The sequence below is a fragment of the Leptonychotes weddellii genome, unplaced genomic scaffold (genome assembly GCF_054177405.1).
Source record: "Leptonychotes weddellii isolate Sample4059 unplaced genomic scaffold, ASM5417740v2 HiC_scaffold_2223, whole genome shotgun sequence".
Taxonomy (NCBI): Eukaryota; Metazoa; Chordata; class Mammalia; order Carnivora; family Phocidae; genus Leptonychotes; species Leptonychotes weddellii.
Window position 1 is genome coordinate 1 of NW_027810789.1, and position 13,605 is coordinate 13,605.

A 13,605-nucleotide genomic window follows, 5' to 3' on the forward strand; every position below is an offset into this window, starting at 1 on the left:
ATCTGGTGTGGTCTTGTACATTTTGGCTAGTTTTTCCCGAATTTCTGTCTTAGGTACTGTTGCCTTTCCGGGGTGAAGAACATCAATGACCATCTGTTTCCGCTGAAGTAGTCGGTTAGTCATGAACTTCCTGGTCCGGATAGTTACTGTGTCGTTCATGATGGCGGCCTAGCTTCAAGCAGCCGGGGAGGAAAAAAAATTAAAAATGATTCTAAGGACTCTTCCAGCGTGAAGGCACCTCCGGCCACATGAGTTTACGCTGTCAGACGTATTCCGAGAGCAGTCTTGCAAGGAGCCATGTGTCCCTGAGGAGTACGGCTTCCAGCCCCGAATCAGTTGTTTTTAATTTCTGTGCTTTATGGTGAAATTTCACAGGAGCGATTATTTCTGAAGACACTGTTTTGGGACCGGCGGCAAGGATTCTGCTGACAAAGCTCACTTTATGTAATACCAGAAACTCTTCTCTTCCCCAAGAGACCACTACCTTCCGAAGAGAGAGGACATTCGATAACCAGCCTCTTCGCTATAGGACAGCGCTGGGAACCCAGCTCCTGCTCCACGACGTCCGTGCTGATTAGAAGCGAGCCGCAGAGCAGGAAGGCTCCGCAATAGCGGCTGGCGCAGTTCCTGCGCTTGGCAGCAGGGGGCAGCATTTCCTCTGCCATTTAACAGGATTCCAGGCCAGCGGCTGGGTCTAGCACCATCCTGGGGGGCGAGGGCACCTGCCTCAAGCTCCGGATGTATGCATATACGTCTACGCATGACGTTCCTGTAATGCCTAGAAATTACGAAGCTGATCTTTCAGATGGGAGTGCTTTTCAGCGCTTTTGCAGACGGCCATGCTAACTATTCTTGTGGTTGGGTCCTCCAGAGAGGAGTCACCCCACGGTCTCAGGCCTGAGCAGGCCTGGGAGGGGCAGGAATGAACAAGGGGTGCAAAGACCCTTCCCTGCACCGAGGAGTCGCCTGCCTGGGGCCGTGCCCTCCAGGCCCCCCTCCGAGGCTTCGGGAATTAGGGCTCCTACAGGCAGAAGCCTCTCTCCAGCCCAGCCAGACAAAGCTGGTGGTTCTTCTTATTTCTATGTGATTTCCAAGGTGACAAGAACTCATCGATCCTGGAAGCAATGTCCTTCCTATGTGCACGCAGCCTGCCACTCCAGGCCGGACTTTTTCTTCTAAAATCCACCCTCCTATTCATCTTGCCCTTGGCTCCTAGAGCCCGTTTCACTGCCGGGTGGTGCCTCATGGGATGAACCTGTAGATTGATTTCTCCCAGAGCCTCTGAACTAAACTGACTCCCTCTGCTTTTATTCCAGGGAATAAAACGTCCCCGTCCAGCCCCCGTCATCTGTCTGGTTAGTGTTCGTGTCCCCATTTCACAAATAAGGAAGCAGGCTCAGTGCAAGACAGGGGCTTCTCCAGGGCTGAGCCCGGGTCATCAGGGGGCAGCCTCACAGTAGGCTCCCAAGGGCCACGGCCTCAGCCTGTGGCCTGACACCGACACCAAGCCCAGGGGCTGAAAGTCACAAGGAGAAGTTGACCCTCCGTAAAGAGAAGTTGTTGGAATGTATTTGGTCATAGCACTGGCTAATAACTCCATGAGGCCACAGAATCATAATGTTAGTGCTCGAAGAAATTCCAACAAAAAACTCAGTTTTTAAAAACTGTGTTTCTTGGGATTCCCATTCCAGGAGAAGACACTTGTTCAGGGCCTGGGGGAGTAACCTCATAGCAGTGGGGCTCTAGATGCCCTCACCCCACTTGACCGGCAGCAACGAATTTGCACTTTCTCTGATGGGCTTCGGCCTGTAAGCCTTGGGTGGGAAAGGTTTGAAACTGTTGCCCTACTCCACACGTTCACTACCATAGATGCTCAAGGTCACACAGGTATCTAGTGTCTATCGTCAGGTTGCTGGTCCCCAAAAAGGAAGGAGGAGAGAGGTAGCTGACGTGGGATTTGGGAACTGAGGTGTCTTTGCCTTCCTTGCTCTCTCTTGGGGTTGGTCTTCCAGGCTGGACGAGAGAACATGCAAGTTCATTTCTGGGGGACCGTGACGTGACCACGATGAAGGTTCATGGGCTGCTGGGAGGGGGAGCAGAGAAGTCACTCTTACAGCTACGATGAGATAGATCAGGGTAGGTACCTACCCAGTCTGGGAATCTGTTGCTGGCTACGGTCTGTGATACCAGAGCCTTTCTTTTGTTGGTAACATCGGCTATTTATATGTGAGGGCAACGAGGCCTCTGTGTGCTCTGATTGTCTTCCAGTGATCCAAAACAACAGCCAGTCTTTACAAGGATAGCACGAAACCACGGCACTCTCTCTCATGAGGCAAGTCTGCCTTATGTAAGTGTGGCCTCTCTTTCCAGGCGCCTTCTGCCCAAGGAAGATCACAGAAGTCAGACCTGGAGTGAAACATAACCTTGGTGACTCCTGAACCTGGCGTGGTAATACTCTATGGCCCGTTTGTTCTCTTTGTTGAAATTCTCCGGCTTGGAGAACAGTGCTCCAGTCCTAAACAAATCCTAAAGGAGTCTCCATGAGAAAGAGTGGAAAGGAACCTGGTGTCTAAAGTAAAGGATTCCAGAAGCATTAAGAAGAGGAGCTTCATCCCTGAATCTGAAAGGGAGAAATTCCCTGTGCAGGTTCCAAGGCCTAAATGTGCGCATTTTGTGCCCTCTCCTCTAGAAGGAGAAAGCAGATCCATAGCCAGCACCCCCTGAGCTCTGACATAGCACTTACCTCCTCACCGTTCTGGCCCAGCTCTACCTTGGGGGGGAACAGGGGGAGGGAGCAGGGTGGTTTCCTTCTTGTCGGTTTACAGGCTGGTGTCTAGAGGGAGGGGGACAGACACACAGAGAGAAAAAGAGAGAGAGCTAATCAGGCAACAGGGAGGAAGAGGAGTAAGTGGAAGCTGGTTTTAGGAATGTTCAGGGATGTCCAGAGAGAAAAGATGGAGGGAGGGGTGACATGTCTTTAAGACGGACCCATTAGCCCTATGCATTAATTCTATTCCGCTGTCCACCCCTTCTGACTTCCAGGCTCCTGGCTCCTGGCCTGGTTCTTTTCTGCTGGAACATCCTCTCTGACTTGAGATTCACTGGCCTGAAACAACATCTCGAAATGACACCTGCTTCCAGCTTCCAAGCGTTGCCAGCACCATAGGTCAACACTATCTTCTTCACCCTTAATGACATTGCTGTACTGTCTAGAAATTAAAGACTGATTTTTCAGATGGGAAAACGAAAGCACAAAATACTGCACCTCAAAAAGCCTGATGGCTGCACCCCTGTTTGCCCCAAGGGGACCATCGCCCACCTTGGGGTATGGTCTCCTTCCTGTCACTCCTCCTGAGCTCTGTATACTGTGTGACTCGGGAAAATCTAGCCCAAATCTCTCCAGCGTTGTGACAGCCCTTTTTACACTGTCCTCTCCAACTGGATTCCCCTGGAGTCCGGTGGTCGCTGGATCCCTGTCCTTCCTGATCCCTGGCCTCCCATCAGAATGCACTTCCCTGGATGTTTTCTCTTCCTCTTCAACTCTCAATTCGGAATCTGCTCCCCTCTCGCCTTGCCCCTGACTCCTGGACCCCGGGGCAGGAGCCGATCATGGGCATCTCTGTATTCTGAGCCAGTCCAGGTCTGGCATGTCTGGGCAGGATCTAAGTCTCCCACAGCCGATGATCAAGATGGAAATGAATCCAGACTCCCATGTTTCCAGCTCTCTGGCCTGTGTCTCCCCCCGTCCCGGCCAGAGTGTAAGCCTCGCTCTGGTGGGGAAAGATTCTGCACAGGCCCAGCAGCCTGGCCACATTCCTCACATTCAGAGGGACCCCTCTCTGGCTTCTCTTCCTAATTTGGTAATTACCAAGCCTCCTCCCTCCCTCTCCTCTGGGCCTGACCCAGACTTCCCCTTCCTCCAGCCCCCTCCCAGAAGAGGGGCTCAGGAGCCGCCTGACTCACCTCCTTTGCAGTGGCAGCCTGCTCCCTGAACCGCCCGGCCAGCTGGGCCACCGAGGGGGGCGCCGAGTCATCCACATTGGCACTGGACTCTGCTGATCTGTCCTGACAAACCAAGGGGAAGCGAAAGTTAACGGGCAAACGTGCACTCGGCTCTTCTCCATGTTGCTCCTGGGTGCCACTGAGCTGTGGCCTGGAGCAGGGAAGCGGGGACAACGAGGTATTTTAATAGCATCTTGCAATTGGCCCCAGCGTCCAAGGATTTTAAAAACCATCCAGTCAACCACATTTAGTGCATTTTGACGATGCGCTCGGCCCTGGGTGTGGCTCCGGGGGTCTGGAGAGGAATAGACTGGGTCCTGTCCCGAAGGGGCACCCAGGGATCTGGGAAGTAGTATAAGCCCAGTGTTCCTCATTCTGCAAAGACCCAGACTGGAAAGGGGCATATCAGAGACGGCACAGGAGTCTCCTTCCCTTGGTCAGAAGAGGTCTTCAGAAATGGTGGCAAATGCTTTGGAAAGCAGGGCTTTAAGTGTATGGAACGGGGTAAGCAAATGCCCTCTATTGAACTTCGAACATGTATATAGGTCTTGTCTTCTCTACTTAAGTGAGTGCCTTGGACAAAGAAGCGTTCGGTACCTATTTGCTGAATTAATCAAGAAATAATCTGAGGGGCACGTAGCATGCAGATGAAAGCTGGACCGCCTGGATTCAACCCCTGGGTTGCTGCATCTCTTACTAGCTCAGTGACCGGGGCTAATGGCTTTACCTTTCTGTACCTTTCCGTGGATTGAATGATTCACTATCTGAAGTGCCGGGGCCAGGCAGGGCACACTGTGAAGAGCTTTGGAAGGCTTGTTATTCCTGCCAGCGGCGGGGTCCTTGCAAGAGCCCTTGTGCTGATTCACATTAGGTCCTCGCATGATGCATTCCTGCTCTCCACAGCGTCCTCCCCGAGAGAAGCTCAGCCCTTTCCCCTTCTGCTCCTTTTTGCTGAAGGAACTACCTGAAAGTCAGGTTTCTCCAAGTTGGCTACAAGCATGCGTGGGCCCCTGCTCTGCCACCGGCGCAGGTCACCGGTCCCTCCCTCCAGGTGCCTCCGGGCTCCCTGATGCGACCAAGACGCACCCTGGACACTGTTCGCGCCCACGTGCCACTTGTCACCGAGACACACTCGGTGAGTCAGCGAGCGCTGTAAACGGCACCCCACTTCTGACGTGTGGCATGTGGCCTACATAACCACCTGGTTTCAGTATTTTTTAAATGTCCTGTCCTAGAGACATTAGGCTCTTGTTTTGGGGACCACGATGACGGCATTTCTTACACAGCTGCAAAAGCCCCCTACCACTTCCCCTCCTCACGTCTAGCCTGAAACTGGGATTTGGGCAGCAGCAGCCCCGAGAAAGCCCACCGTGGTCTCTGCACGGGGCTCGTGGCCCACAAAGACAAGGCATGCCCCCCTCCGGCTGCAGGCCTGCATCCCTGGGCGCCACACGCACGTGCACGCAGGCTTCCTAGGCCCTCCTTTTTGTGCTAAAAGGTGTCTCCAACCTTTCTTATTTGAGTGCTCCCTCCAAAGTAAATGTCATTGGTCATGCTAGACCCTGGCTGGTTGGAGCAGGGGCAAGGCAAGCCCCAAGCCCCACTAACCTCTTGTTGTGAAGTGAAGTAAACGGAGCCGAGCTCTGTGAAGAAGGCTTTGTTTAGAGATGGGAAGGAGCGGCTGGAACACAGACCTTCAGATCTGAGAACAGGCTCTTCTGGAGGAAAGACCAGTTCGTCTTTACTGTTTCCCGCTATAATTCAAGGTCAAGCCCGTTCCAGCCTAAACACCCAATGCTGACTTCGCATACAGATGTGGAAGGATTCACCTCCATTCAGGGAGCCAGTGTTCCCCATAATGCTGGGGAAAAGCTGGGGAGCCTGAGCCCCCCCCAAGTCGTGCCCCGCTGGGCAGAGCTCCCGGGGCTCACACCTGTCTGCCTCCCACACCTGCCATGATAGGGGTGGTCACAGGCAAATATCTTGTCCTTCGGGTCCTATGGAGAGGCTTTAGCACAGAGCCTCTAATAGAGCCACTCTTGGCCGATTGGTTTGTCCATCTGTCTAACTTCCTGCCCACATAACAGATCAGTCTCTCTGTCCGTTGCTATTTATTGCTTGGGTCCTGCTGACAGTGTACTTTACCTCCGCTTCGAAGGCACCAATCACTGGTGTGCAGGAAGATACATTCCAGATAAAAATAGAGCTGTACAGGAATCAAAAACTCCTCCCTAACTTCCTCGTCTCGAAACGGGGCTTGGCAAGGGGCTCAGAAGTGATAGAACTGGAAGCATTTAGGGCTTAAAAGCTGGGTTGAAGGAAAGATTATAAGACATCTGAGTTTGTTTTCCTGGAGCCCAGTGAATGGCTCTTCTTTAGAATGTCGAAGAACTCCAGAGCTTGTTGAAGCCTGGCAAATCCATTCACCACCAGCCCCTCTCCAGACTCTTATTCTGTGTTGTAGAAAACTGCCTTCTCCCAGCTGCCACACTGAAGCCCAGAGAGGGCAAGTAACTTAGCCAGAGTCACACAGTAGAAGCCAAACAGTAATCTATGAGACGCTTTACTCCAACACCTGCTAATCCAGCAACTGGTATCAGTTAGATAGTATAATTTGTGAAGGTGCTTTGAAAACTGTGGAGTGCTGTGTAAGAAGTGAAACTATTATTAGCCACTGGGTTGCACTGGTACAACGGGAGAAGCGTGGCCTTGGAGCTGGACAGAAGCCGATGGCTCGGGCTGCTTGAGGCTCCGCCTGGGTTTCTGCCTTGCGATTCTGGCAGGTATGGCTGCTGACCTCCTCCAGCGCTTCAAAGGCGCACGGCCTCGGCTCCAGGTTAGCGAGCGACTCCTCTAGGTTTTTCTCCCGGCCCTGAGGCTGGTTTGGTAAGGCCACCGTCTCACCTGGACTGAGAAAGACTTCAGGGTCCCTGCCTAGTCCCAGACTTTCCTGGGACCCCACAGCCTCCCTGGGATTAAGTGTTCTTCCTCTGTCCCCAAGATGCCCATAAAGCATTTAACACAGAGCCCAGAGCGTAGAAAGTCCTGTCGAAGGGCGCTTTCTTCCCCCTACCCCCACATCCAACTTAGCTCGCAGGGGCAGGGCTGTACCTGTTCCCAGAGTTGCTCACACCCTAACTTACCCCTTGGGACCGTGCCGGTCACAGGTTCTCCCTGGCCTGCCTCCGGCCTGGGTCTGAGTCACTGATGAGACCTCAGTGCGTCCTGTCTTCTTGGGCTAATCTCTATGTCTTCAATCTGTTTTCTGGACTCAACTCCCTTTGTGCCTCGCTTTAGCTGACACTCGTCTTTCCAGACTGTGGGTCTCCACTCCATTCTCCTGGGCCCAGATCTTGCTCACCAAGCCCTCCCTGCCACCGATCCAGCCTGGCCCTGCCAGCCAGCTTGGAAACCACTCGTGTGGTTCCTGTCTGACTTTGCCAAGGCCAGAAAAAAAATCACCTCTGGTGTTTACTTTCCATTTCTATGGGACTTTCTTCTGAGAACTGAGGAGTCCCTGTGTCTGGACAGCATGGAACTTCCCCCGAGCTGTTGCCATGTTGAGTAAATACAATCTGCATGCTGCTGATCATCCACATAGTGGAACCTTTGTGTACAGGCCTGAATTGTGGGCTCTACCTACCTCCCTGACTCTGCCCCGGGTTCTCCATCCTCCTCCTTGGTCCAACGTCTAAGTATCTGACACTGTCTGGGCCCTGGATTAGGGAAAAAAGGCACCAAGGGAGGCCTCTCCATCTACAGCTTGGAAGGAGAAGCAATGAGAGGACCAGCTTGGGGGCTGAGGAGCCCCTGCTCTTGGCTAGTAGGAAGGTTCTCTTTGCTCACCAGAAACAGGCCAGACAACCGGAGCCTTGAAAGCATGGAGTATGTTTGCTTCTTTGCTCTTTTAGAAAGACGACGGATCTTAACACAGTCCTTTAAGGGATTCACACCCTTCCAACATGACCATACTTAAACTGTCACTTCGAAAGGATCAACAGACTGTCTCTCTGGGATGCCACAATTGTTCCAGAGTTTTCCTTTACACTCCTACCTTATCCCTGACTCTTCAATTCACCCAACGTCCAGCCATTACCATCCTGGGATGATGCAAACGGCACTGGACCGGGAACCAGGAAGGCCCATTTGACCTACCTGCATTCTTAGAGCACCTGCTTTGTGGGAAGCACAGTCTTTATAGCACTTGGTGCACTTGCAGTAACTCTCAAAACACTTCCTCCGGGAGAGGAAACCACCCCAAGTTGCTGAGTGACTTGCTATTCAAGTCAAGAAGTGCCAGCACCAGACTTGTCTAGATACCAAAGCTCCAGCTCTTTCCAGACCAACATGCTAAGGAACTCTAGACCTTTCCTGGAAGGGTTAGCTTACTCAGTCGTTAATATATTCTGTCATCAATAAACATCTACTGTTCTAGGCCCTGGGGTATCACGGTAAACAAGACAGAGTCCTCACACTTAAGGGGTTGCTCTTCCGGGGGGGACATATACACAGGTAAGTAAGAGGACTCGTTCAATGCTAAGGAAGAGATAAAATAGGGCATTTTATCTCTGGGGGTGGGGGAAGACATTTATGAGGAGGGATCATCTGAGTTAAATCCCAGCTGGGGAAAAGATGGGAGGAAAACTCTCCTGAGCAGAAAACACAGACAGAAACAAAGGCTGAGGGAGACACGGTGTGTAAGGGTGAGAGGGAGCCTGGGGGGCCACATTGTGGGAAGCAATTTGTAGTTTATTCTGAGGGCACAGCACACCTTTCGGAGGGTTTCAAAGAGGGGTGTGAGCTAGGTCACACACAAGAGACTCTCTGTGGAGGACGGATGGGAGTAGGGAGCAGAGAGACTAGGAAGAAGCTTCTGTAGGCGGTCCAGCTAAGTGCTAACAGTGGAGTGGCCAGGCTTGCAGCAGGCAGGGGGTCAGAATGGGGTATCTGGGGGCAGGACAGTGAGGAATTACTGATGCACTGGGTCTGGGGAACAAGGAAGGGAGCATCCAAGGACGACTCCTGGAAGTTTGATTTGGACAACGGGATGCAGGGCTCTTTTTTCCTGGCTTGGGAGAGAGATGTGAGTGAGGGTAGACGGGGGATGAACAGTTCTTTCTTGGTCGTGGAAGTTTGAAATGTCTGTAGACATCCAGGAGGAGATGCAGTAGAGGGAGCCGAACGTAACCAAGTCCAGGGCTCAGAGGAGGTGTCCAGGCTGGACCCAGAACTTGGAAAGTCACTCGTTAGGGCTGGTATTTGCAGTCACAGGACGAGATGAAATCAGAGGATGCACAGAATAAGGAAAGGAGAGGGTCCACAGACTGAACTCCGGGCACCGAGCTGGCTCTCCTGTGGCCGCAATGTGGGCCTGGCAGACATTTTCCTGCAGGCTGCAGAAGGGATATCCCGTGGGGACCGGAAGAGCACTGTGGCTCAGGCGACAGACGGTGAGAATCTTGGGATGTCACCGCACAGAAAAAGCATCGCGTCCGCCCCCCGTGCTGCTGAGACCCTTCTTCACCATTTCTTGAACATCTGTAGACACCGCAACAGGTACTGGGATCACCGTGGTGGCCCTTAGAGGGTAAACGGCCCTTTTTGGAGGAGGTGGGAATGGAGAGGAGGTGAAGAAGGGGAAAAACAGCAACAAGATGAGGCAGAGGAATAGCAAGGGTTTATGTGAACGCTGATCAAATATTTCATGTAAGCCCCCAAAAGTCCCAAATATCCCCTACCTGCCCGTTTGTAGGCTTTAAGGATCTGAAAATAGCAGGTCCTTGGCCTCTGAGATTCTCTCCTAGGGGAAACCCAGGTAAGGGACTGTGCTCACATGGAGGACTCACAGACCCCTGCCCCGGGGAGCGTGTCCCTCCTGAAGACCTTTAGGGCTTCCCACTTCCTCCCGGGATGTGGTTGCAGCCCAGCAGCGTGGACAGAATTTAGCAGCCCTCGGTCGGTTGGTGGGACACACTATGATACGTTAGTGGTCTTAGAATCAGTGTAGCCCACAGCCTCGGGTGCATGGCGGGCCATCCAGGAGTGGTCAGCTGGGTTAGTGGTGGTGGGACGGGCTGGGTTAAGGTCCAGGTGCCTTCCCAGGTCACAGCAGGGACAGCAGAGAAGGGGGATAGAGATGTTCATCCCGAGTGCCATTATAGTGATAGGACCTTATAGATGTAATTTGGGAGATAAGATCTGTTAAATGTCTCTATCAAACCCATTACCTATTGGACAAGCATAAGGAAAACACATTTATTTTGAGTCTGGGCTCTAGTCTTGGATGTGGGTCTTGCTGACCCCCAGTTTCTTCATCTGTAAACAGAATTCTTAACATCCATCAGCCTTTGTTCCAACCCAATCTGCAACACGTGCCCTATTTCCTGGAGGCTGTGCCAACATTCTCCCAGGGACACCAGGAGGTGGCTAGAATCCCCAGAGTCCCCACAAGATTCAGAATGAGCCCTGTCTATCGCAGGAGGAGTGCACAGCTGGCGATGTTCTCATGCTCTGCGTGGGACAGTAGAGCACGGAGCTCAAGCTTGGAGCCAGACTGCCTGGGTTCAAATCCTGCCTCTGCATTTACTAGTTCTGTGGCCTTGGACGAGGTACCTAAATTTTTTGTGCCTCAGTTTCTTTTTTCTTTTTTTAAAGATTGTATTCGTTTATCTGAGAGAGAGAGACCGAGAGAAAGAGAGAAAGAGAGAGAATGAGCAAGGGGAGGGGGAGAGGGAGGGGAAGAGAGAGAGGGAGAAGCAGGCTCCCCGCTGAGCTCAAACGCAGGACCCTGGGATGGTGATCCAAACCAAAGGCAGACAACCGACTGAGCCACCCAGGCTCCCCTTTTAGTATATATGCTGCTCAAGTGAGCACGGTGCCTCGTTTCTATCTGTAAAATGGGGATGATAATGGTAGCACCTGTGATATATGGTCATTGGAAGGATTTAATGAGCTCATGCATGTAAAATGCTTAGAACGGGGGGTGGCATGAAGTCAGCGTTCCAGAATTGTTAGCTATTACCAAATGCTGGCTATGGGACTGGTGCCTACTCTCGCTCTCCCATTCCCTTTGGGTCACCGAAGCCTCAGGGGGAGCTCCAGCTGGCTAAGATGTGCTCCCTGCTGTTTCCTGCACTCAGGAATCTGTTGCTCAGGTGGGGCCATCTCGACTCCGCCATTTTAGTTGGCTATCTTATTACCAAGGCAGACTCTCAACAGACACTCCATCACTGAGGGTTCAAACCATCCCTGAGAAACTGATGTGCACCATAATGAGCGATTAAAACAATAAGCAAAGCTAAGTTTAATTTTATGCTTCTTGGGGTCATGACATAGGTCATGAATACATGCGCATCCCAGCTGTCCAAAGCTCTGTGTCAAATCCAAAGAGTTGGATCAAAATATCAAGTCCACGGCCACTCACTGATGAATGCATAGGCAACTGTGGCATACCCATGTATTGGACTATCACTTGGCCATGAGAAGGAATGAAGTATTGATCACGCTATAGTGTGGATGAACCTTGAAGACATGATGCTTGCTCAGTGAAAGAAGCCAGTCACAGAAGATCACATATTGCATGATTCCATTTATATGAAACGTCCAGAATAAACAAATCTGTGGAGACAGAGAGTAGATTCCCAGCAGTAATAGATTACTCTGTCATAGATTACTACAGAGAGTAGTGGTTGTGTAGGGCTGGAGGGGAAGGGAAGACAAGGAGGTGGGGTAGTGCTAAGGCATATGGGGTATCTTTTTTGGTGAGATGACAAAAATGTTATAAAATTGACCATAGTGATGGTCGCACAACTCTGTGAATATACAAAAAACCATCGAATTTTACCCTTTAAGTGGGTAAAAAAAATTGTATGGTATGTAAATTCTCTCTCAATAGAACTTGTTGGTTTGGGAGTGGGAGAGGCCAATGGAGAGAAACCAGCTCTGTTTCTATGTTCCTGACTTCCCTTCCATCGTGTTTAGCATCCTCCATCCACAGGTTTGGGCTTTGCCAGGCTCCCAGCATGCCTTACAGCTGCAGACTCATCTAAGGAGTCTCTTCCAACTTGCTGCTGGAGGGGCTGATTATGCAGCCTTATAAGTTTGTGAGGAGGACAGAATGAGTTTGATGGTCAAGCACCCAGGGAAGGGCCTGATACTTAGGAGGCATTCAATTCATGGTCGTTCACTTCTTTACTCACTCAGTGAATATCTACTGAGCATCTTTCATGTGTCCAACACTGGCTAAGTGTGGGGATATAAAGTTGAAAGTTCATGGTCCTGGAGCTCAAGGAGCTGAAAGACAGAATAATAAAAGTCACCATAATGCAGAAAGACCGTGGCTGTAATTGGGAAATGCATGTCATTGCCGTGGAAGCTTAGGAGAAGGGGCACTTAGGTTTTGTGAGTGAATCAGGGAAAGCTTCATGGAGGAAGTGATGCTTAAGCAACCTTGAAGGGTAAATAAGAGCTTGGCAGGAGGGAAGGAGGGAGTGGGGGGAGAGGGAGGAGGTCATACCAGGCACAGGAGCGGACTGGCAGGTGCAAAGTGTCAAAGCGTGGAAGACGAATATGTCTTTGGGAAACTTTAATTGGTTCAATATGGTCTAAGTGGAAAGGGGATGAAAGAGAGGAAGAGGAAGAGAAAGACGTGGCCTGTCCAGGGGGAGGCAGATCCAGGTTTTAATCCGGGCGCTAGCACTTATGTCTCAGCCGTATGGGTGACCTTGGGCAAACCTTATGTCTCTGAGTCTCAGTTTCGTTACCTGTGATATCAGGTTGATAATCCCTGTCTCGCTGTGTTGTAATGAGGAAGACATGAGATGACAGGGGCCCTCAGAGCCAACACCTGCTGTGAGCGTCCTCTGTGCTCGACCCTGACCTCCCAGGACGTGTGCAAGAAAGCCACGATGCTCCGGAGGTGCTCCGGAGTGTGGACTTTAGTTCCCAGGCGAGGGTGAGCTAACAACACATGGTGGAGAGCTACAGGCTTTGCTGTATAAGGGGATCCCTCTGGAAGCAGATGGGATAATAGCATGTATTTCCACCCATTCTGCAGTCCTTGGGCGACAAAGGGGATTTGCCGCTGCTCTTTGAAGGCGGGGCTGTTGAGAAGGAAAGTGTGTTTCCATCATCATCTTCTTCCTCCTCTCCTCCTTTTCTTCTTCTCCTGATTATGATTATTGCTTGCTACCACCTCATGCAGGGAGCGCTCGGAGGCTGGCTGGTAAGGCCACTGGGTAGGTCCTGAGCATAGTCTTGGATCTGCCCCTTTCCTTGTGTGACTTTGGTCAACTCACATGGGCTCTTGAAGCCTCGACCTCCTCATCTGTACAGTGGGAATAATGCCCGCCTCCCCTTCCTCATGGGATAGTTGTGAGGCTTTACAGACATGATGGTGAATGCACACTGGGTGGAGGAGACAGAAATGGCCACGATGGGTGCTGCCTGCACCCCAGAGTTCATGCGCTACTGGGAAACAGGGACAGTTAAAACATATTTAAAGTGTAATAGATCTGCATGGTAGGCAGAATAATGGCCCGCAAAGACGTCCGCATGCTAATCCCTGAAACCCGTGAATATGGTAGGTTCCATGGCAAAGGAGAA

At 51.5% G+C, this 13,605-nt stretch overlaps 1 long non-coding RNA gene across 2 annotated transcripts; it reads right to left on the reverse strand.

Annotated features, from left to right (window-relative positions):
* Positions 1-199: 199 nt before the first annotated feature.
* On the reverse strand, positions 200-7,022 carry LOC115938687 (uncharacterized). 2 transcript variants are annotated; one of them, XR_014142024.1, is made up of 3 exons: positions 4,740-7,022; positions 3,964-4,065; positions 200-2,833 (listed from the first exon to the last, which is right to left on the reverse strand). It is a non-coding gene; the product is annotated as an uncharacterized LOC115938687 (long non-coding RNA). The 2 variants fall into 2 exon arrangements; XR_014142023.1 differs by having other exon boundaries at positions 4,730-7,021.
* Between the last annotated feature and the right edge of the window lie 6,583 nt (positions 7,023-13,605).